The sequence below is a fragment of the Canis lupus genome, chromosome 12, assembly GCF_011100685.1.
Source record: "Canis lupus familiaris isolate Mischka breed German Shepherd chromosome 12, alternate assembly UU_Cfam_GSD_1.0, whole genome shotgun sequence".
In the NCBI taxonomy this organism is placed as follows: Eukaryota; Metazoa; Chordata; class Mammalia; order Carnivora; family Canidae; genus Canis; species Canis lupus.
The window spans coordinates 36211276-36237156 of record NC_049233.1 but is presented as its reverse complement, the minus strand read 5'-3'; the positions used below and the strand labels follow the sequence as shown (position 1 = coordinate 36237156).

The following is a 25881-nucleotide window of genomic DNA, read 5'->3' as shown; positions in this document are numbered from 1 at the left end:
GTTCAAATCCTTACTTTAGGAAAAGGATTTTTATACCCAGTTTTTATTTTATTTATTTTGAAAAAAAATGTTAAGTTTTCCACATGTAAAATGAGATAAGATAAATCAATTCATCAATTGTAATTAATGCTCTGTCACTTCTCTGAAGACAAAGCTGCTTGAATATTCCTGAATGAGAATATTTATCTAATCTCATACATTAGAATAACCATATATCTTGTCCATTTAAATGAAAGCTATTACTGTAGTATCTAGAACTACATGCATTCTCTATTAAAGACAGAAATGCAGCCCATCAACTGCTCTTATTCAATACCAATGTGTTTTTTGTGGGAAGAGTTCTTTTTATAAATAATGACACATACTCATCTTGCTAAAATTGTACAGAGAAACAGAGACCTCCAGTGGCTGACTGACTTTACATAGAGAAGTGCAAAATGTGAACAGCACAGAGCAGATGGAAAAGACATAACAGATTATTCACCCAAGGGTTCTTCAGTCTAGCCTTTCTTTCCTGCCATGTATTTTAGTACTTCATCAATTCCCGTCCAAATGTCTAGGGAGAACTGTATTCTCAACATCATGCTAGGAAATCATTTTCCCATCCCATAGAACTTACTATTAGAAAGTTTACATGATACTTATTTAAATTATTTTATTAAATTATATTACATAAATTGATTTAAATCATTATATCTTCTAATTATTTTCTATGACTTTTACTATTTAGTTTCACTACTTATAAGCACTGAACTTAAATACATAAAAAAATCTCAATTGATCTTTGTTAGATAAACTACACACATTATATACATGTAAGAAGAAAAATACAGGCATTGACAAATATGACAACTTTTTAGTAATCCAAATTAACGGAATTAATGCAAGAAAGCAAGATGTTACTATAAAATATATTTCCTAAAATTTCATTACTTATATTTATTATATAATTCCATTAAGCTTAAAAGAGTTTCTGAAGAGTGATTAATAAGATATATGCTTTAATAAAGTCAAAAGCACAATACAAATACAGAAATAAATAAAGAAGGGTATTTTTAAATGTTTGGAATCTTTAGTACATTAAATGTCCCAGGGGATTTTTTTTTAAAAAATCATTATCCTTTGCCCTATTTATAATATTAGAGGGCCACATAGCTCCACTAATTCAATGAACAAGGATTTGGCTAGGTGTTAAAGATATAAAGACTCATTTATTAACTTTTTAAATGTTCAAATTCAGTTTTCACCAAACACTGCTGTAGAGTCACTCAACAAAAAAATGGAACAATGTATGTCAAATATCTATTAAGAAAGCCCAGTTCTAGATGAGAGGTTATTTCTAAGTCTGATTTTTAAAATAAAGTAGAAGGAAATGATAAAGAATGCCTTCCAAACAGTTTCTTCATAAATATTCATGCAAGTTTCTTTCTCCAAATCCCCATACAATGAAATCTCTCTAAACACAACTTTGAGGCCAAATGTACAGGACACAAAATAAAAAGTTTAGTTAATGTAAGATATTGCCAAAATTACATATTTGCACATATTTATTCATAAGATTAAGACATCTGAAGTCAAAGCGACTGAAGACAGGGGCCATGTCTTTGCATGTATGGTCCCAGGCAAATGGCAGTCACTCAATAAGTTCTGTCAATAAATACCTAGAATAAGGTTACATCACCCATCTCCATCTTTCCCAAACATATCAAATGGATAAGTCTGTTACCCTTTCCTCAAAGCAACAGAGAAATACAAGTTTGAGGGACGCCTGGTTGGCTCAGCAGTTGAGCATCTGCCTTCGGTTCAGGGCATGATCCCAGGATCAGGGATCAAGTCCCACACTGGGCTCCTTGCAGAGAGCCTACTTCTCCCTCTGCCTGTGTCTTCGCCTCTCTCTCTTTCTGTCTCTTATGAATAAATAAAATCTTTAAAAAAAAATATTTGATAAAGTGAAATATCACATTGAATAAATCTTAATTGCAGCTGGTGTCAACTACATGGGCTACTCAGTACAGGTAAACACTGCCAAAGTATTAGAAAAGCCAATTCTGGATTCAGTGATGAAAAGAGGAAAGAGATGGCACATTTTTAAATACCCCTACTTGAAGGATGATGACCAAAACAAGATGGCTCTCCAATCTTCCCAAATTTCCCTTGCTTTTGTCTTTTGGTGGAAATACAAAGAACACTAAGAAAAGGCAAAACCACGTGGTGGGGTAGGTAGTAGGAAACCAAATATTTCATATTCTGCATAATCTATTTCTAGATGGGTGTATTTGTCCAAATAACCAACCAATTCAACAGGCAGAGTGGTCAAGTCCACTGTTGCAGCAATAGGGAAGCATATTTTTCTAATGAAAAATCATTGTAAGGTTCAAATAACTCTGTAGTCATCAAATGAATTATGACTAGGGATTCAATCAAAATGGGATTCTTCTAAAAATAACTTACTGGGATCCCTGGGTGGCGCAGCGGTTTGGTGCCTGCCTTTGGCCCAGGGCGCGATCCTGGAGACCTGGGGTCGAATCCCACGTCAGGCTCGCTGCATGGAGCCTGCTTCTCCTTCTGCCTATGTCTCTGCCTCTCTCTCTCTCTCTGGGTGACTATCATAAATAAATAAAAATTCAAAAAAAATAAAATATAAAATAAAAATAAAAATAAAAATAACTTACTGCTCTTAAAAATAGAAAATCGGGGCGCCCAGGTGGCTCAGTTGGTTAAGCATCTGCCTTCAGCTCAGGTCATGATCCCAGGGTCTTGGGATTGAGTCCCATGTTGGGCTCCTTGCTCAGCATGGAGCCTGGTTTTCCCTCTCCCTGCTATTCCGCCTGCTTGTGTTCTCTCCCTCTTTCTCTGTCATATAAATAAAATATTTTTTAAAATAAAAAATAATAAAAATCTTTAAAAGGTACTATTTTTTCCTACTTCACTCTCAACTTCTTTATAGTCATATAGATTTGCTGTTTTCTTCACTGTCCTTTTATGTGAAACCAAAGTGACATATTTCTGGACTTGGTAAATGGTAAATGAGAACTTAAAGTCATATTTCTGAAAGACCAGGGTAGAAAACTGCTTTTCTTTTTCTTTAATGCCCTATATCTCATACTGTATCCAGTATCTCTTGGCTATTTCTAGACCTAGATATAAAAATACAATGTATCTAAGACTTTTCCATCATGACCAAAACATTTGGCTCATTTATATGGATAAAAAAAAATGAAGGAAGGCCAAAAAAGATGCATTAATAAGAAAATATACACAAAACATTATCAAACAAGCCATCTCACCTTCTATTCTAAAGCAACTTGATAAAAATCGCCTACCTACCAATATCACAAATACACATTTTTTGTGCGTGTGAAAGCACTTGGAAGCAGGGAAACAATGTAGTTAAGACTAAGGACCAGAAGATATACTTGTTCATTTGCCAATGTGACTTTAGACAAATTATTTACTCTCTCCATGTTCATCTGTCAAATGGCAGAATAAAACTACATACTTCATTATAAAAATTAAGATAATACATAGGAAGAACCTGGTATGGGGCCTCCCCATAAGAAAAATTAGCATATGGTTATTAGTAAAGAAGTTGAAAATGGGGGCACCTAGGTCGCTCAGTGGTTGGTGTCTGCCTTTTGCTCAGGGTGTGATCCTGGGGTCCTCGGATTGAGTCCCACATCAGGCTCCCAGCAGGGAGCCTGCTTCTCCCTCTGCCTATGTCTCTGCCTCTCTGTCTCTCTCATGAATAAATAAATAAAATCTTAAAAAAAATTGAAAATGAGGCCTTATACATTATGCTGAAAATTCTTTTAGGGCACATTTTTATTTTTTATTTTTTTTTATTTATGATAGTCACACACAGAGACAGAGAGAGAGGCAGAGACACAGGCAGAGGGAGAAGCAGGCTCCATGCACCATGCACCGGGAGCCCGACGTGGGATTCGATCCCAGGTCTAGGGCACATTTTTAAAGCAAGCTAAAAAAAAAAAAAAAAAGGAGAAGAAAGAAAGAAAAGAAAGAAAAGAAAAGAAAAGAAAAGAAAAAGGAAAGAAAGAAAAAAGAACAAAACGAAAATAAACCAATACCAGAAGACAATAAACTAAAAAAAAAATAAAAAAAAGATCGACCCCCCCTTCCCCGTCCCAGTCCCCAAGGAAAATGGAAGAGGAAAAGAACAACCCCCTCCCCAAAGACGAAAAATCACCCGTCCCCTACAAAAGAAAAAGAAAAATAAGGCAAGCTGCCTAGCTTAGGGCAGGCATAATATACATTAAGAATGTTCCAGCTCCCCCTGCAAAATCATTCAAAGAAAAATCCAGAGGACTTGAAATCTGAATGCACAAATATCAAAATTCAATGGTCTTTTCCTCGTTTTCCCATTCTCATCTGGTGATCATCTTCTTTTTGTCTACTTTTCCCTTTGCCACTGAGAACCAGTTCTCTGGGTCTCCTCCCACAACTCTGCTGATTTCTTCTTTCTTTCTTTAGTTCCTGAAATGTAGGACCTTATGATCTAAATTTCATTCCATTTTCCCCTCTATTTCTACAACTATCTCCCTCTTGGAAAATTTATCCAATCCCTTGCCTTCAGCTAACACGTCTATGAAGACAGTCTCCAAATCTGAAATACAAGTCATGTTATCTTTCTAAACTTCTTTTGAGTTTGTCCAGCTGCCTCCTAAAGCTCTCCACCTGTCCCACTTGCACTTCACACTTATTTCCCTTCTCTACTCAACCTGCTCCTCCTCTTGACTTCTCCATTCCTACTATGTGTGGCCATCATCCCAAGCACCAAGATTTACAATGTGGCATCATCTCTCAATTCTTTTTTCTTATCCTCCATACCCAAGTTTTAAATGAATTCTATAAATTCTGCTTCTGTGATATCTTTCCAAATTAAGTCTCTCATCTTTGTTAGCACTTCCTCTGTCTTAACTGGCTCCTTATCACCTATCGTCTATGATATGTAGAAAGGCCTCCCCTGTAGGGTTCTCCATCCTCAAAATCTCCCTCAGTCATAATCCATTTTATAGTACACTCTTCCTAATCACAATTCTCATTGAGCCACTTACCTAGCTTATTACCTAAACCAATATCTTCCTAGCATTCTCAGACCTCTGTGATATGGCCAATATCCTCTGTTTCCAACATTATTTCCCACTATGTTATTCTTAATGACTCCTTTACACCTGCCCATTTGAATCACTTACACATTTCTAACACTGCAATTTGTTGATGCTTTCTTTTTCCTTGAATCCTTTCCCCTATCTCTACTGAGGTCCTCACTTCCGATACACATGCATGCAAGTAATTTCTCATGTCCTATGGATTGCCCAAACTATCCATAATATTTTAACAATACTTCTCATTTTATACTTTCTAATTGAATTATCTGGGTACATTTCTAATCTTCCATATGAACTACAAATCAGTAACTGCCAGGATCTATAAATAATGCAATTTTGTATCCACTATTATATCCAGCACAGGTTTTGCATATATCACATCATCACCAACTTATATTAATTGTTGAAATAGTTATGAAATGCTCTTCTTGACTTTTATTCTACAAGTGTAAACTTAATTGCTAGTTCAGGATCATATTCACCTTGCAATAGCATCACTGGAGTATTGTATGGTCTTTGCACCATCTACTGAAAATTCCTTAAAAATAAGTAGGTACTGGGGTATCTGGGTGGCTTAGTCAGGTAAGTGTCTGCCTTTGGTTTAGGTCATGATCCCAGAGTTCCGGGATTAGATAGAGCCCCACAGTTGGGAGTCTTCTCCCTCTCCTCCTTCCCCCATTCATGCTCTCTCTCTCTCTCACTCTCTCTCTCTCTCAGTAAAAATCTTTTAAAAAAATAAGTAGGTATTATCACAAAAATGCAGTCAGCAAAGCCAGTAGACACAAGCACAAACTCAGTGAGTGACAAGGTAACACAAGAATCAACAAAATCCCACAATCATCTTTGCAAAAATATTTCTTCACAGCTCCCAGCTCCAAATGTAGCTTTATTAATGGATGGCATAGGCAAAAAAAGAAAAAGAAAGAAAAAGAAAAGAAAAAAGTGGCACATACTTTCAAAATGTGTTAAGTTTCTGTGATGCTGTTAGATTCAGCATTCTTAATTAAATTTATTTGCTGTGTGTTAAGTCATCTTCATTTCTGTTTAACCTATTTAAGGAGATTTTGTTCCAACATCACATCAAAATCTAGAGGGATCACAAAACAGGATAAAGAAGATTATACTTTCTTTGCCTGTCCAGTTGTACTTGTAAAATCAGTTTGAGGTCTATTTAAGAACTCCCAAATGAGGAAGTTAAAATGCAGTCCTTCCTAGGTGTCTCCCATGCCTGCAAAGCTGAACTCCCAATCCCCATGTTCTGATAAATTACTTTACAAATTAGTGCAATCATCTCATCGTCATATTTTCAGGTTTTATTCCTTCTTTGGAACTTACAGAGATTAAAAATAAATTTTAGTGTCTTCCAGCATAGTTTCCAAATTTACTGCTCTTCTTTCCTTCACATCTGACTCTAAACCAAGCCAAAGGCAGAGTACTCCCTCCCTGGTGATGTCCCTGATCATCCATCATGCCTTGCTGATACAATCCAGCGCCATAAACTGTCTTCAGGGAGCATGGGTGGCCAACAGACGTGAGTCCATGAGTGAATGGAAGAACTGCGTCTAGTGTAAGGAACGTGTAAGGGCATGTTTGCCAGATCTCCTGGATGTTTTATGTGGATGGTGTGAGTCTCCTCCTCAAGAAAAAGATTTTATCCTCCCTTTCAACATGTATTTTGAGGGTTTTACTCTTTTTTTTTTTAACCTAAGTTTAACATACATGTGCTTTTTAAGATCATGATTAAAAGTCTCCCCAAAAGATCTGCTCTATAGTAGGGAGAGAAATTACCCAGATAACTCAGTTAACTTTTCTCCCAATCCACACACACTTTTTGCCCTTAGCAAAAAACTAAACCAGAGTGAAATAAGCTTCTGTCTACATCAATAATTGTTCAATTTCCATTTTACCTTTTCCAGTAAAAACTCAGTTCTAAAGTGAATCTTCTTGTATTTCCTACTCCAGCACATCTATATGCTGTTTATGAATTTTGCTTTCAAATTTCATATTTAAATAATGAAAATTAAATGCTATTTATAAAGGGTATTTTGTAATATAAAGTTTTATTTGCACATTTGGTATGTGTTAATTTTATTACTGTTATAGAATTTCTTGTAATAGGCTGTTAGCTTTGCAACTGGGAGCCCTATCAAGGCATTTCCCTTCATGGAAGAAACAAAGTGGCTCGAAACTCTGTGTAGACATTCAAAAGATTATGCAAAGCATATGACCTCTATTAGTTTTGCAGATCTTTGTCACACTGAATCTCACCCTTGAAAATAAGGAATAGGGAACTTTTGTTAAAGCAATCCCTTCTCTGCTACACAGAGTTCTGGAAAGGGGTGAGCCAATTTGGAAAAGGAGCCAATGACTTTCTGGAACAGAAAGGACCAGAGACCCTTTCCCTGCCCCTAACTTCCTTCCATAAAAGTCAAGGTATATTTGCATGACCTTGGGAGCAGTCAGGAAGAAGACCCCTAGAAAGTGTTAAGAGTAGAAAATGAAGGGACAGTGAGCAAGGCCAAGGCCAAGTTACGGTATCATCCATACTTCCTGAGTCTTATGGTGTGGTGGCCACAAAAATACACCTGGTGGACCTCCACCTACAGGAGTACAATTAACTGAGACCAGGCCCCAATGGTCCATTCTGAAACCTATCCCTGCATTTGTGCCAAGGCCAGACCTCCCACTGGCTGCTCCTTGCCAATGATCTGTTTCTGGGAGACATAGGACTCCTTTTTTGGCTGATTTTGTTTGAAGAACTCCCAAGTCTTCCTTACACTGTACAGCAATCTAGGAGCTTTGCACCCAACCTTTTTCTCTCTCTTTCCTTCACTTGGGATCAAATTCTGGTGACCCTCCCATTTCTCTCCTTTATATAGGCATTTTTCCCTAATAATATCCTGCATGTTTAACTCCATTTTGACTTCTGCTTCTTGAGAGACCCAAACTAACATACAAGGTACAAACCCAAAGCTGTTTTGACCCACCCTTCTTAGAACCACTATGGCCTGAGAACTATTAGATTGAACCTTCTAAAATTGCCAATATCCAATCATTTGTGACCTACAAAAATGAGAATCTCATATAACCCAACCTAACTGTAGTGCAGAATGTTGACAGAGCTGAAGCACTGGAGCTGGCAATGCTTGGCATGGCATAGTGTTTCCTTGAGCTTGATATAAGGCTCTGTACTCCCATTACTGGAAGGGCTAGAAGGGCTAGAGCTGGGAGAGTCAGCTCAATCTCTGGGCTCAGGACAACTTTCCTGCTTCCTGTTTCCCATGTTTCCCTCAGGAGACAACGTGGCTGTTCTTAATCAGCTTTTCCCAGTGGGAGGAAGTCCTGTTTCCTTTGGATTCCAGCTCTCCATCATTGTTCACCTGTAAGATGAAGAACATCAAAACTTGTCCTAATTCTGCTCTCCTAGGTCACCTTTTACCCATGGAAATGATAGAACATCCTGATATGCATCTTCAAATATATTTCATTTTTCTATCAGCAATTCATGAATGTTTCCACTGAAGATATTGAATAATATTGAAGAAAAATATGGAAGATCATAGGACATTCTTAGTTTAAACATCTTGTCTGATAATGAAGTGAAAACTGGTATGTCATTTAAATTTACATTCCCATACTAATGATACTTAACATTTTTCACCAAGTTTGTTAAATAATTTACATCTCTACTCTTCAGTATAACTTTAGACTTCTTATTCTTATATCCTCAAAGGTTATCTCTGTAATCTTCCTGAAAATCACTTCAATTACTTAACTACAGAGATTTTAAGTGAGGCTTTAACCATTCTGTCACTCAACTCACCTGCCTCAGCCTAAGTGCTACAATGGACTTTACATTAATATATAAATGGATAGATACTCTGTGTGTGGGTTTTTATAAATTTATCATCAATGAACACCAGCAAGCTAATTTTCAATCTCTCAAATCATAAGAGTAACTAACATATCACAACCTTAAGCTAACTCATGACTAAATTCATTATCTTTCTCAAATTTCAATTATTCTTGTTGCTTCTCACATTTTCCAATTTGCCCTAAGAGTTTCTTTTCAGATTTATTTAATCATGAGAGACACAGAGAGAGGAAGAGATGGAGACACAGGCAGAAGGAGAAGCAGGCTCTTCACAGGAGCCTGATGCAGGACTCAATCCAGGATCCCGGAATCACGACCTGAGCCCAAGGCAGCCACCCAACCGGTGAGCCACTAGGCACCCCTGCCCTAAGAGTTTCTTACATCATTATTACCAGTATGGTAATGTTACCAATATGGTTAAAAAAAAAATCTTCAATATTAAGAATTAATAGATCATTTGATTCAAGTTCATTTCTTAATATTTTCTTGATGATGATATATATGACTTAGTATAGAAAATTTGATACAGTGGTTTTTTTAGATTAAATAACCTAATTTATTTTCTCCAGATTGTGTACTAGAAGTTGGATGGAACACTATAGTGTGGAAAATAATTTTGCCAAATTTCATTCCCAACCAGTCTCCATCAAAATTTTATCTTTTTCCTGTTTCAATATATTCATGTGACATTTTTTAAGTTGTTAAAAACTATTTATTTGAAAGTCTCAATGAGCACCCTGGATACCAAATACTTTTTAAAATTTTGATGATATGAAATAAAATGAATTAAAAACACATGGAATCAATGTTCTCTAAAATATATGTGTTTTTAAAGTTTGGAGAAAAAGGGTGAGAAGAGGTGCTTGGCAGAATGTTTGGGTTTTAGTAAATCCAAAATTTTTTAAAAATTGTTCCAGATGTTTGATAAACCCCTTAGTGCCCCGAAGTTTCACCCAAACCTGCCATAAATAAAGATAATTCTAAACAGCAATAAAGTAAGATTAAGGTAACATGTAATAGATGCCTGAGGAATCAAAATTAACTCTAAACTGGATTAAGCCACAGATAATAATGGATGTGTATGTATTGCAAACACCATGGAGAATAGTATACTTTTATAGCATGTCTACATGAGGGAAATAGGAAAATAAAAACAGAACTATTTCACACATAAAAATCCTGACAGCATCCTGGCACTCAGAAGTTCTCATTATATTGCCCAATGGTTCTTAAAGCAGGATGATAAATCTTCCTTTGAGGATATTTGGAAACTTGCAGGGCATTTTTGGTTGTCACAATGACTAGGAAGAGCTACTGGCTTTTATTATCTAGCAGCCAAGGATGATTAATATCCTGCAATTCCCATAAAATGAAGAACTGTTCTTATAAGCGACCATTGTGTCCATCCAGACTTACTCTCCCTCTCGAACCTGAGTTCTAGCCTCACCTAATTTCCTATCATCTTCCTCGTATCAGTCATTTTGCCTTTACTTTTCTTCCACTGTTTCTTTACTTGTAATTGCTTACCTCTCCTCTGCAATGATGCACACTTACTATTTTCTCAGAAAGACCCTTAACGACCTCAAGTCTTTCCTCAAGGACCAATCTCTATGTTGAACTTTTATCTTCTCTTGAACTCTTTTGATAGCCTCATTATCTCATATTTACTTCCCTTATAATATCTACTACAGGAAAATTTGTGTACACAGGACTACTGAATTAACCACTGCTGACCCTTTTTTATCATTTGTTGTCATGTACAATCCGACATAGTTGAACTTCCTTACTTGTCTTTATTGAGAGAATTTTATCACATATGTGTGTATATGCACCCATGTGTATGTACATTGATTGATAGGGATATAAACATAGATGCAGATATAAACATATATATTAAATATGTTTCTCTAAGCAAAACACAAAACATTGTCTTCTCATTTAAGGATGACACTGAGCCCTTTAGCTAAAAGACTGGGTGAGAATTTGACCTGTTGGTTCCATTCTTTAGCTAATCACTTACCTCTGATTCTGGTCGTTTTACCACTAGACTAGTTGCACGATAGCACTACAGAATCCTTAGAGGCTCAAAGTGCAGCCAGGAAGAGTTAACTTGGCAAAATATAATCTGATACTTATGGGGGGAAATAATTCTCACAGACATTTGCTGGAAGATATAAACTGTATACATCTGGACTGTGGTAATGCTTCTGGATGACTAAGGAGAGTTTCATCTTTCATGCCAGTGAGAGCTATATTCTGTGTTTCAAAAGAGCCCCTTGCTGGCTTCATGTAAGAAGACTTAGGAACCTAGATGAATAGGGTTTAATTTAGGGTTGATATCACTTTGTGATGATATTTAATTTAATTTAGGGTTGATATCACTTTGTGATGATATTTAATACAAGAAGCCTTTGTCTTATAAACATGTGACTTTTGAATGACCTTATCGCCATCACTGGAGGCTGCTTGCCCTCTTGAGCACCTGCCAAAGTGTCCCCTGGCCACTGCAGTGCCTGTCACCAAAAAGAACCCACTCAGTCCCTTGCAGTTTCAACATTCCTATAGCCTATAGTGCATACATAATTTAAAAAGCAACAAAAGATTCAAGGTTTAATTTCAGAATGCAAAGGGAAGGAAGTGTACATTCTGTGGAAAAGGAACTTCTACCATTAACACTTTCTCTGTTGTCTGTGTGAAATAACTGACTATAGGAACTGGTAATATAACAATCTCTGATTAACAAAAATACCAAAAATAGCACCATTGCTTTTTTTCTGACTACACAAGCCATACCTTCTGGGGCACCTGGATGGCTCAGTGGGTTCAGCTTCTGACTCTTGACTTCAGATCAGGTCATAATCTCATGTGCTGTGGGATCCAGCCCTGCAATAAGCTCCAGGCTCAGTGGGGAGTCTGCTTAAGAGTCTCTTCCTCTGCCCATCCCCCATCCCACCTCCCCGCTGTATACCTGTGGACACACTCTGTGTCTCTAAAATAAATAATTAAATATTAAAAAAATCAACCCCTTCAATGTTTTAAAATAAGAAATGCATATAGCTAACAAAATAACTACAACATCATCTCTAACTTACCATTTAATATTCTGGTGAACATTCCAAAATGGGATTATAAAGTATACATACTCTCTTTAATACTGTCACTTATTATGAACATGTTTCTATGCCAGACACAAATAAAAAAGGTATAACTATATTTTTTAAAACTCTTTAGTACTCCATCACATTAAATGTATCATGATGTACTGAGCATTGCCTTATTGTCTAACATATAAATTATTCTCTGTATTTCACTATTACATGCAACACTGTGATTTACATACTTATACACATTTTGGACATTTTTCTGATCATTTATTTCCAAGGGATAAATTCTAGGAGTGGAATTACTGAATCTTATTAGAGGAGAAAAATAATATTAATTTAAACTGCCAAATTCTTCCCCTCTCCAAAAATACCATACCGACTTACTTTCCGACCAGAAACATCTTAAATTCTGGGTTTAAAACTATTAATTTACATTCTTTTGGAATATAACACACTCCCAATTTTGAAGCTGCCCATGTGAATATTTAGTGGTTTAAAATGGTGATTCTTAAACTATGTTGATTGTTCTCTTAAGGACCAAGGACCTAGAGGAAGAGATTTAGGAAAGGGGACAGTCATTTTCTTCTTTTTAAAGGTTGAATTAAAACAAAGCTTCAGCTTTTATGAATTTGCATACAACTGCTTCTGAGAAAGATTAATAAGAGTTCAAAATCTTTGGTTAAAAATACTTTTTCTCACGGTGCCAAGGAGAGTTATTATTCTACATTGCTGTTCAACAAATAGCTCTTAGAAGAATACACTTCACTGTGATTTTAGGATAAAAGAAAAATTGCTCTAAAGGTGTCTGACTATACATGTGAACAGTTTTTAATGGTCCCCCATTTGTTTTTTTAAGATTTTATTTATTATTTGAGAGAGAGAGAAAGAGAGGAAGCACATGAGCAGGTGTGGGGGAGAGGGAACAGCAGACTCACTGCTGAGCAGAGAGCCTTTACTCTGGGTTAGATCCTAAGACCCAGGATTATCACCTGAGCTGAAGGCAGACACTTAACCAACTGAGTCACTCAAGCACCCTGATGATCTGTCATTTGTACAGACAGTTGGAGGTGTATAAATAAAGGCAATATCAGCAATCTAACCAGTAATTAAGTTTCATTAAGAAAAAAAAATGCTTGGTCTATATACCAAACAAATGAGATAATTTTGATAACATTAACAAGATAATAGGAAATGTGAAATTGAATCGTTTCGTTGCAAAGGCATAAAAGACTATCATGGTGAAGCATTTTAAAGTAGGATTTTCACAGAGTTAGGGATGGGGCAAGGCAACAAAGGAGAGACACATTTGCTTTCTCAGGATACAGGAACAGGACTAACCAGGTTGAGTGGTAAAGGAGCCTGAGAGAATAGACAAAACAGGAAAATCAAACAGAACTAAACACCCAAGCCATAAGCTATGAGGTCATTCCTGGAGGTCTCATTGAAAACCAGAGGCTCAGAGTATCTGATGCAGCACCAAGAACTGGAACATGGGGCCACCACCACTCACTCGGCTACTTGCATGAGTCTAGCAGGGGACAGTCTCTGGAGCACTGAAACAGGGCACTGTGGGATACATACAGACAGAACTGGGAGAACCACATTTTTAGGGACCTTAAGAAACACTCTGCTTCTTGTTTAAGCTCTACTTAATGTTTAGAGCGTGAGGAATTTGTTTGGAAAAGGAAAAGAAGAAAGTAGCCATATTGTTGGAAAAGGAGGTACAAAACAAACAGCTCTGTGGTCTCTAGACGGTGAAAATAGCCCTAGAAATATTTCATTTGTGTTCAACAATGGAACATTCAACATAGCATAAAACATAATGTGATAATGTAACACAACACAACAAAATATAGGACTGAAATTCCTATACTTGATTCCAAATCAAGACTCTAATTTAGTAAAACTATTCAAATATCAACAGAGACAAAAATCATCAGCCTCTATACAAACTTGGCTCCACAGTCTGGCAATCCCTTACCCTCTCTAGATCTTAATTTTCTCACTGTAAAACTACAGAGTTGGATGTCTAAAATATCTTCTAATTCCATAATTATCTAATTCTACAATTCTTAGAATCAAATAAAGTAAAATTAGAAACTTTTTTCCCTCACAGAATTACTTTAAGCCCCATGAAAGGAAACATGTTTCCCATATAGCTTCTGGAACTAGAATCAGTCCCAACTCCATCCTCCACCCCTTAGGCTCAGCCACCAGCAGCTGCCAAAGCTGCAGAAAGTGGCAGGGCTCCAAGGGGCTCTTTTCCTTCTAGCACAGGAGTAAGAATACTCAAGAGCATCTGGAAGTCTGGTTAATGTTGCAGTCACTTCCCAGGGTCTCATGCTGCTTCCTTATGGTAGCTAATGATAGCAACAGAATAATGTCCAGGATATTTTCGCTATCACATCCTGGGCTTCACCTGCTCTAATAGTGTGACCAGGAAATGTTTGCTTCAGGACTTAAGTGGCAGGTGACAGGTGGTGATGCTGTTTACCACATAAACATCTTTTAACAGCTTAAAAAAATACACACACACACACACATATATAGCCTAAGCTCAATCCAGGAAGAAATGTTCAATGCTAACACTTCCTTTAAGAAAAGCAAATATTTGGTTACCAATTGAATTATAAATGTGCCATCCAGTCTGTATCCATATGCTTAGCAACTTGTAACATTTATTCAAACCAGGCTTTTATAGTCTTTGTGTAGACTACTAAAGAGATCCATTTTCCTGAAAATTGAAAGTCAATGACTTAGAAATGATTCAATCATTGTGTAGCTGAAGGGACTCAAAAAGCAAGTCATTGGAGTGTTTGAGAAATACATTTTACTGGTTTGGAAAGAAGTTAGGTCAACACTGCCCCAAAAGTGATTTAAAGGGACTTTAAATCAATCCAGGAAAATGAAGGGGGCGCACCTAGGTTGGATTCAAAAATGTTTCCTACTGACTTTCTCATTATTTCTGCAAAGCTGGCTATTAACACATAAAATAATTTCTCAGTAAGGTTAGGAAGTAGGTGACATTTTATTACAGCCCTTCTCCATTCTCCTTTCTCTGGGTTCCTTTTGCTTTCTCCACCAGACTCTACCAGTGACATATCTTATGTTCTTCTCTCATTTGTACAAAATACAAGAAAGAATTTTATCAGCTCATTCACAAAAAGGTAGAAATGACAAATGAGGCACAACTGTTTTCTCTGTTCCTTGCTCTCAACAGAAACAAAATCATAACCAAAGGGATGATGGACCAATGGTAGGAAGGAGAGTTTATAAATAATAACTAAGTAATCGCCTTTCTCTCTTAAGTATAAAATGTTCTTGTTGATGGTGTCAATAATGTGTTTGCCCACCACCCTGCTGAAAAATCATAGTAGTGACAGAAGTAACTTTAAAACCTAAAAGTTATCATTTCTTTGCTAAAATGGCTACAGGAAATACTAAAGCAAAAGAGTTCAAGGAAAAAGAGAAATTTGAGTCTACCCACTATTATCTACCATCTAGAGTTGGGAAATCTACTGAGGTTAGTAACCTTCCTTAAAACTCCAACACAGAGATAAAATGTGAAGAATGCAGTAGTAGTTAAATTACATTCATCATCTTATTGGCTCATACAAGAATTTTTCTCAAAATTTTTAATTGAAAAAAATGACCAAAAACTTATTTTAGTATAAGAATTTCAGAATGACTGTCAAGGAAACAATTGCCAAGTCCCTCACTATTAAGCTGATGTAAGTCTGGTCTCCATAGAGCAGCAACTAAACAATACAAAAGAACACAATTGCCAAGTCACATGTCAAAGTTTACTCTCCATGGAAAATACTTAATTACATTGAACACTTTGAACATGTTGCTTCATTTCTTGTTATTTTATAGTTTTCTTTGGGTCATTGTTTTCCATAATTGTTCTTAAATTTCTTAGGGTGCTCTCAATGATTTTTAGTGCAATAAAAAGTTGGAGGAAAATAAAATAATAACTACTTAAGATACACAGGAAATACCAAATGCCATAATTTTCCTCCATGTGTTTTACTGGAGTGTTTTATCTTACTTCCATTACCACTTATACAAACATTTGCCCCTTTGCCAACACACCTGAATTTATTCAAGTAATGCTTTTATCCCTTACAATCTATACAATAAAGTGGCTTATCTTAAAAAGTACTTTACTTTGATTTTCTCTTTTTAAAATGTTATAAAAGTTGCAAACTTAATTTTTATAAATCAGTAGTGGTATCTCATGGATTCCCATCATCATGTTAGGGATGCTTTCCCATAAGGGGTGTGAAAGAATCTTAAACCCAAGATACCTAAAATATTTTAGATCAAGAAACACCTCTCCTTAAAAATGTGACAAATCACTACTATTTTACAGGAAAACTAAATAACTGGTTCCAGGGAATAACATTTTAATTCCAATACTATCCAGCAATTCAGTTCAATATGGAAAATTTTAACAATTGCTGAGGATGTTTGGTAAAAGAAAGGCTTTGTTTAAACAAAACAGAGCAGTCTTTAGGGTTTAAAAAAATGTTCTCATACAGTTTCCAACACCTATCTTTTTTTTTTTTTTTTTTTTTTTTTTTTTGGTTTTGGTTTTGGTTTTTTGGTTTTTGTTTTTGTTTTTTTTTTACTTTCTGGCCCCCTTCCATACAGCTTTACTACAGATGGTGAGGCCTAAGGGAAAATGCAAAGCTTTGGTTTTACATTTGCAAGAGAAATGTATCCACGTTAGAACTTTTGTCTCCTCTGCTACATTACCCAAAGTGATCTTATTTTGACCCTAGAGCTAATTTATAAACCCATAAGAAGGGGAAAGCCATATTTTTTTAAACCCATGTAATAGAGTGGAATATAGAGAAAATTAACAAAGAGGAAGATGGAATCAGCACGGATGGGGAAACAAGGATCACCTAACTACTAAATAACACATCTAACTAACACAAATACCAGATTTCTAAAACAGTATGGTGATCCTGGCAAAAGCTATTTTAAGTGTACATATTGAATTATTTAATGCATAATCACATCCCAGATTGTAATTTTAACTACTAAAAAGTGCATATTTAACACTTCAAGAAATATACTTATGTACAAACTGAATTTGATCTATACTGAACATGATTATTTTAATTACTTTTCATTTCCAAAAATAATTATAAACCAGCACAAAATCTAGATAAATTATTTCATTAAAAACAAAGACAGGTTAGGTGGTGTAGCAGACACTCTACTGCTCACCGAGTTCTGGTCCTCTTATGCTCCTGTGGCTGGGTTTATTGCCCCCCTGAAGCTGAGTGTACCACATGACTAGCTCAGGAAAGTGCATTATTAATAGAAGGAATTCGCCAGCTTTTCCCACCTGAAAAGATGGAGCTCCATCAGTATAGATTCCTATATGACTAAAGTAGGTCCCTCCTCCCCCAACCTACATTGGACATGAAGCTTGAGCAAGAAATAACTACTGAGATTTGAGGGTCATTTTTGACTATCACATGATTGACCTCTACTAATACAGAAAAACAAAATTAGGTAACAAAATTTGCCCTTTAGCATATTAATACATCCCTTTGGTAATATAGTAGTGGTAATTGTTGTTTTGCTGGTGTTAACAGCAAAGACTAATTCTTTCTTAAAACTAATTGGTACTCTATGTAAAGCTTTTGCGACAGAACATTCAGAAATCAATAACGTTTTCAATAATAATTTACTTGTATATAGTAGACACCTAATAAATATACAGTAAATGGATTTAAAAAGTTGTCTAAATAAAGGAAGATATTTATTTTGCAAATATCCCCAGGTCCATGGATATACTGAATCTTTAATTATAAATATCCACAGTATAACTTGGAGTGGAATATTAAAATCCTTTTCATCTCAGGGAAAATCAATAATACATTTCTATTTTAGCTACAATAATTAATGCAGAAGTGAATTATTTTCTGCCACAGAGAATCAATTTTGGAAGTGGATTACCCTGGTCTAGACCCTAATTTTACCACTTACCCTGTGCATGGCCTTGGGCAATTACCTAACCAGACTAAATCTTGGCTGTCCTTTCTCTGAGATGCTCATCACAAAGGAATGTAAAACTAAAATGCCTTTAAATTATACATAAAGTGTTGAGTCCATTGCTTGACATATAGTATGCTTTTAATAATACTAGATCCTGCTTCATGTATCAAAAGTGGAATTTGGCTTGGAACTTTCAGTTTACAGTTTTACAAAATAATTATATGACTCTTTATAATTACAACTGCCAGTCCTATCATTGCAACTAATGAAATGCTCTCTAAATGCAGACAGTAATCAAAATTATTTCTGTAATAAAAAATTCATTTTATATTTTAATAAAATAATCTGACATTCATAGTTACAGAATTATCAATAAAACACATCTTTCTGTTTGAATTCATCTACCAGAGAAAAAATATGGTCCCATTTAACAAGGGAAAAAAAGATTAAAAAAAAAAAAAAAAAGACAGTTTCTTTTTTTTTTTTTTTTTTAAGACATTTTCAAATACACTAAAAGACTACTTGGATGCAATGTGATTCTTACAAAATAGGATTTTGATGACATAGCCAAATGAATTTAAAACATGTGAATTAAATCTTCTTTAAAAAATTACATATGGTTTCAAAATAAATAAATAAGGGGGGAAATACTGGGTACAATGAGCTTGGATTTTATTAAATGTCAAATATTTTAAAATAATTTGTGACATTTATAAGCTTAGAAGATTGTGTGCTCATCAAATATTTCCTTGTTGTTCACATACATGTTTAAATTACTTCATTTTTACCTCAATCTCAATAATTCCCATTTGATTTAAACCTTAGGTCTTAACTTTATACATTTTTAATTCACTGATAATGTCAAATTTGGTTCTATAGCTATAAAAAGAAATTTAAAACTCAGAGGGTTTTTTTTCCTTATTTCAATCAGCTAAATATGAGAAAACTCATCATAGTAGAAAGTGCTGCTAAAATAAACCAAAATTACAACAAACAGAAAGAATGTTTTGGCTTACAAAGAATTTGACTGAATGAAAACTCAATTGCATAGCTTGGAATCATGGCTGATTTTATTGCACCAAGATATTTCTTAGAATTAGTCCCGGTTTGGAGCGCTTGGGTGGCTCAGTTGGTTAAGTATCCAACTCTTGATTTTGGCTCAGGTCATGGTCTCAGGCTCAAGGGATTGCACCCCACATCAGGTTCTGCACTCAGCACAGGGTCTGCTTGAGTTTCTCTCTTCCTCTGCTCTCTTCCACTGCACGCATGTGCACGCATGTTCTCTCTATCCCTCACACTCTCTGTCTCTCTAAAATAAATAAATCAATCTTAAAAAAAATAATTAGTCCCAGTTTTACAATACGTCCATCCTACATCATCTGCCTCCAGCAGTTTTATCATAGTTGGCTGGTTTTCTAAACATGAAGAATTTTAGTCACATAATACTGATATTTCAAAATCTGAACAGTTACTTCCATACTAAAACTATCAACTTGGGAAACACACAGAGGCCTTCATTTAAGATAGCTTTTTGAAGTTAAGTTGATCCATCCAGGATTAAATTCCAGTTATGATTTAGAGTCTCTAATAGGTTCTGGGAGGAAAAGCTCATCTATAATGACTCATGCCATTAATACATAGAAGAAATTAGTATACTGCACAAACAGCTTTGATGACAATTGCTATTTCTTGGCTCAAAAACAGATCTCGATCTTCCACCAGGGAGCATAACACAATATTCAGTGAGAGTTTTCTGATTTTCCTGGAACCAGTATCTAGGCCCATAGCTAAAGACAACAGGTGCTGTCTACCCCATCTTCTAGGTTCTGCAAGCCTATGATCTCCCTAAAAGTCCTACTAAGAGGACTAACTCAGAAATATGGCTTTACAATGAACTCTGACTTCCCATACACACTCACCACAAAAAACAACAACAGAGATGAGTCAGCTTGGCAGGGGGCATGGGGAGGGGATAGGCCTATATTTTTGGAATCCATTCCTTCTATCCTGCGACTGAGGGAAGCCAGATGTATCCTTTGTCCAAAGTCAAAAAGAAAAGAATTTAGAGGTTAAGACAGGAGCTCCAGTTGAATGGCTGGCCAGAAGTACTGACAAACAAGGGAAAAACAATATGAAAAGACAAAATAGCAGAGAAACAGGGCACCTCAAGTCTCTGTTCCAAGGAGATATATTCTAGGTATTCCCAAAGGCCCACATCTTTGAATGCTGGCCTGGGCAGCTAAGTGAGATTGAAGGCAACAGTCCCACTGCGGTATAGAGGAGAAAGAAGGCACTCTCAGTGCCTTAAGCTGAGAGTAATCCAAAAGATGTGAACAAATTTCACTAGCAATCACCAGTGCCTAGGGGTGCTACTTGTGGGTGCACCTTGGAACTACCACCTATCCAAAGCAAGCCCTTGGGCAATAAATTCAATATCATCTAACCCAGGGAAGGCACCAACTTCAAGTCAGAAAGCATTTGCCTTCTCCTCTGTTCCTCCTCCAGCTCCCTTCCTCCCTAGCCTGATTCTAGCTTGTAACAAGTTCAGGAAGAGATCTTTTATGAAGATAATCAATCAAGGTTTTTAAATAAAAAGATGTAGGGCAGCCCAGGTGGCTCAGCAGTTTAGCGCTGCCTTCAGCCCAGGGCCTGATCCTGGAGACTCGGGATCAAGTCCCACGTCAGGCTCCCTGCATGGATCCTGCTCCTCCCTCTGCCTGTGTCTCAGCCTTTCTCTGTGTGTGTGTGAATAAATAATATTCAAGAATAAATAAATAAAATCTCTCTCAAGAATAAATAAATAAAATCTAAAAAAAAAAAAGATGTAATAGAATGAGACCATTAAAATAATGTCTGAAAAGGGCTGAGAAGTTACAGAATGTAGCCTAAGATATTTTAAGAGTCTCTAGCTGGTGGGAAATGTGTATAGCATAGGGTGGGAGGGGGCTGTTATTAGAAAAACAAAATGGAGGTGTTTCTATTTATACCCAAATGAATTAGTCTCCTCAAAATAGTGTAATAGTAATAGTAATTTGTCTTCATTTTCATGATTGTCGATTGGGAAGAAAATTTAATCCAAGAACACTCAAATTTTAGGGTGCAGTGAAATCACTTGGGGCTATTTTTTTCCAAGCTCTACTCTATGCTCAGAGATCCAACTCAGTGAATCTGTAGCAACACCCCAGAATCTCTATTTTTAACCATTTGGTTATTCAATGTTATAAATTTCCCCCTAAGAACTGCTCTGTCTGCATTCCACAAATTTTGATAAATTATATTTTCATTTTTATTTAGTTCAAAAGATTTTTTAACTTCTTTTGAGATTTTTTCCTGTGGCACATTTTTTTCTTTGATATTATTTTAGAAGGGCATTATTTAACCTCCAACTATTTGGAGATTGTCCCATTATCTTTCTGTTTTTGATTTCTAGTCTAATCTCATCATTGTCTGAGAATACATACTATATGATCTCTATTCTTTTCAATTTATTAATGTATGCTTTATGGCCCAGAATATGGTCTTGGTGAATGTTCCATGTGAGCTTGAGAAGAATGTGTAATCTGTTGGATGAAATAGTCTATAGGTGTCAATTATCTCTAGTTGACTGATGGTGTTGACAAGTTCAACTATGTCCTTACTGATTTTCTGCCTGTTGGATCTGTCCATTTCTGTAGAGAGTGTTACAGTCTTCAACTATGATTATGAATAGTGGGTTCTTCTATCTCTCCCTGCAGTTCTATCAGTTTTTGCCTCACATAGTCTGACACTCTGTTGTTAGGCTATACACACATTAAAGAATGTTATGTCCTTTTATGAAATTTGCCCTTTTATCATTATGTAATGTCCTTCTTTGTCCCTGATAATTTTCCTTGCTCTTAAAGATAATTTGATTGTGATACTGCTAATTCAGAGGGCCAAAGCTGGAAAAACATTGGCTATATTAGTTTTCTCTGGCTGTTGTAACAAGTTACCACAGACTAAAAAATTCACAAACAAAAAACTCTTACAGTCCAATGAGGGCTAAAATCAAGGTGTCTCCAAGGCTATATTCCTTTCTGGAGGCATAATGGAGAGTCCACTTCCTTGCCTTTTATAGTTTCTGCCCACAGCCAGGAAGGGACCCCTGTGATCAGATTGGGCCCACACAGATAATTCAAAATTATCCCCTGTTCTCAAATTCCTTAATTTGAATCACATGTGCAAAGTCTCTTTACCAAGTTAGGTGACGTATTTACGAGTTTTGGGATTAGGATATGAACATCTATGGGAGATGCCATTATTTTGCCTCCCACACCTCCTAATCATGTTTGTTCTAAAGTATGTTCATAATCCTTAACCAATTTCCTTGTGTGTCACTAGAGAAATAGCTCCAATTTCTTACTTGGGAATGTAATTTTTGACATGGCAATAGCATACTATAATAAATTTGTTAATAATGATAACATTATTCTTTGATATTGGCCAGGGCTGCCTACAATTAATGGAATTCAAAATAGCTTTCATTAGCAAGGATTCTAATTTTGATAGAACAGGTGAATACAGCCTTGAGGAGGTATTGCTGTTACCAAGAAAGTGTTGATTAGTCAGACCTGCAGTGGCCACCACTTGGTTGGTTGAGAGATCAGACAGAAAGGGGTCTAGTTAAGGGAAACAAAAGAAGCCAGATCTGAAAGGCACCCAGCCCAGGAGCTTAAGGGAGGGGGTGACATCAAATATGTTATAGAACACAGGAAATCATTTTGAGGCTTCCAGACTGCGCTTTGTCTAAAAGTTTCCTTTGCATAGCTAAATAGAGTTCTTAATAGACTCTTTACATTGTTGAGCAAATACACACTGCAAAGCGAAAGAGCTATTCATTCATTCAATAAGAATTTATTAAGCACCCACACTTGTTAAGTAACTAAGTGTGGTCTTTAGGGTCAGATTATCCAAGTTAAACCAGACTCTACCACTTACCGAGGCAAGTTACCTCAATTCTCCATGGCTAAAATCATCATCTATAAAATAAGATAATAGTACTTACTTTATGTGATTAGTAGATAGAATGCTTGGAACTAAAAAAAAAAAAAAAAAAAAAAAAAGAATGCTTGGAACTTGCTTGAGATAAAACAAGTATTCAAAAAATGTTAGTTTTTATGACTGCTTCTATTATCCACCAAGCACTGGGAACACAAACAAGGAAAACAGCTCTGTGCTCAAGTAACTCACAGTCTGGTAGGAGAGACAGATGATTTCAACAAGGCAGCTTATTAAGTATCATGCAAAGGTAAATACAAGATACCCTAGGAGCACATCAGACACCTGACCCAGTGCAGGCAGTGGTCATGAACAGCTTCCCAGACACCTCAGCCATATCTCAGAAAATGAGCTACACAAAGAATGAAAATGGGAATAGCATAAGCAAAAGCAAAGAGGTGTGAAATCAGGCTGCATCCAGGATGCTGTGAATAGGGCACAGTGAGTATAGAACAAGAAGCAAATTCAAAATGGAGATTGAGATTTGAAAGAAAATTTGTAAGAAGGAAAAACAATTTGACAATGCCAGGCCAATTTTTACTAACATCAATAAGAGAATAGCTGATGAGTTCCCCAATAAACTCAATTTCCTTTTTTTCTCATGAAGACTTTAGTTTTGAGGCTTATATAAGAACTGTGTGCATGTAGGAGTGTTTGTGTGTAAATGTGTCAGAAGAAGGAATAGCTCTGGGGAGAATACTTTGTTTTCTGAAATTTTGGGAACCACCTGTTTTGAAAAACAGACTGAACTGAACTCACAGTATCTATAGTTTTTCTTCCCAGAACACATTAACATATGTAAGAAAACATGAAAAGTCAATAGAAATTTAAATGTAGAAACTTATTTTTATTTTATTGCTCAGTTAATTAAATGCCTCATACATGAGAAAAGGTGTTAAAATTGAACTTTTCCCCTTCTCAACTTCTGTGGAAGACCCAAAACTGAAAATAAAGGCTGATAAAGACCCGTATATTCTAGAAAAAAAATGCACCATGCCATCTACAGAGAATCTGCTGTTAAATATAGCCTCACCTCCCAGTCTGCCCCTCTCTAAATGTAGATCCTTAATTGGACCCTTACATGAAGGATATATAAGGAGGGTCTTAAATATTGATAGAGAATTTGGTAGTAATAACTTTCTAAAAGAGCTGTCAATGTGTTGTCATGCTTTTCTTCTTCTAAGTTTCTCCTTTCCATAAGCCAAGTGAGGAAATGGACCAGAGAATGGCCCAGAAAACCTGACCTGTGACCTCAGGAGTTTAGGAGTCATGGAACTAGAATGTGATAGACTCCTGAAGAGTCTAGTAAGAAACTGACTAGGGCACATATTGTTGTCCTTGAAAGGGACGCTACCCAAAGAACTAGATGGAAGTGCAAGGTAATCCCAAAGAGGAGTCTGTAAGGGGTGGACCACCAGAAGCCAGAAGCTAAGGGACGACTGTAGCAGCCAGGAAAAGGAGGCATGCACACCCTGTGAGGGCACTGCTAGCAAGAGACCTCAACAGCTAAAGCCTCACAAGGGAGTTAGCACTTAGACACCTGACAGGAGAGAGCCCCATCAGGTTACAACTGCACCAGTCCAGGAAGACTTTTCAGCCCTTTTTGTCCCGTCCTCCTTCAGTTCAACCCTGGAGAAGCCACAGACCACATTAGAATCAGGGAAGAGGAGAACTAAGTGGAAAAAATGTGACGAAGACACCGAAACTTCTGCTTCTTCATACCAAGATGTGGTAACAGGTTGAATTTAGCCTCCCATCTGAAACCATTAAAAACCCAAATAAAATGTGCAAAACTGGTTTCTGGACTTTGGACATTAGGCTGCAAAGGACAGTAATCCCTGAGAGAAGGGTAAGATGGCACCCCATGACTGCCCCATCTTGCTGACTGGAGAGTTTCCAGGCCACGGTGCAGGGCAAGAGAACCCCAGGCAGAATTCAACAGTTCATAAAGTTGAAAAGACAGAGAGGGGCACCTATGAGGCCTATTCACTTGAGTCCAGCAGCAGAGCACTGGAGAGGATAGCACCACACTGAGAACTTCAAAGCTTTCGATGAGTTCAGGTCAGTGCATGTGGATAAGGAAACTACCCCAAAGACCAGGAAAACATCATTCAAAAGAAGCGGGAAGGAATAATCACCAGAGCTCATACAAAGTCTGAAGTAAAGTAGTTCATGCTACTACCAGCCAGAGTAAAAACAGGGTAACTTATGCAGTACTATCACCTCAGAAGGTATGGTGGGGGAGGAAATTAGCCCTAGACCAAAAGTTGCACTGGTTCAGCCTAACAAAGCTTTACAAACAAGCCTCACAAGGATCAAAATGTTTCTAAGAAACAACTCTCAATCCAAAATGTGTTCAGAGATCAAGCAGTACCCAAAATTCTCAGGCAAATGGCTTTACTGACCTCCTAAATAGCTAACCCTGTGTACCAGGCAACAGATTCACTTAGAGTACATGTGTTATTTCCTGTCATTCAGATTACTTCAAGATGGTTGAGGAATTACATTGCATCTCTATTATCCCAGTTTTTTTCTCTAGGTTTTAAAATGTGTGAATCATTTGGCCTCTATAATCAAATAAAAACTTCTCTTCTTCAATTTACACTAAGAAAAAGGAGAAATCAAACTTGGCAAGAGCTGAAGAGTTCACATGAGTTGTTCTTCCCCAGCTCTTCCCTTTAGCTTTGTGCCTCCCAAGGCCACAGCAATACAGGGTACTTTTTATAGTGTTCGTGAATGCTTG

The 25881-nt window shown here is 36.5% G+C and overlaps 2 long non-coding RNA genes across 4 annotated transcripts in view; both read left to right on the top strand.

Moving 5' to 3' along the window:
• Window positions 1-9236, top strand: part of LOC111098318 — a 33651-nt gene extending 24415 nt beyond the window's left edge. Inside the window, exons 2-3 of one of the 2 annotated variants that reach the window (XR_005367923.1) lie at window positions 8554-8735; window positions 9187-9236. This is a non-coding gene — a long non-coding RNA (uncharacterized LOC111098318). Of the gene's footprint in view, window positions 1-8420; window positions 8736-9186 lie in introns of both variants that reach the window. The other variant, XR_005367922.1, reaches the window with a different exon arrangement.
• A 46-nt stretch (window positions 9237-9282) lies between these two features.
• The window catches only part of LOC111098319, a 42608-nt gene continuing 26009 nt past the window's right edge, over window positions 9283-25881 (top strand). For both annotated transcript variants that reach the window (XR_005367925.1, XR_005367924.1), the window contains exon 1: window positions 9283-9343. This is a non-coding gene — a long non-coding RNA (uncharacterized LOC111098319). The remainder of the gene's footprint in view (window positions 9344-25881) is intronic.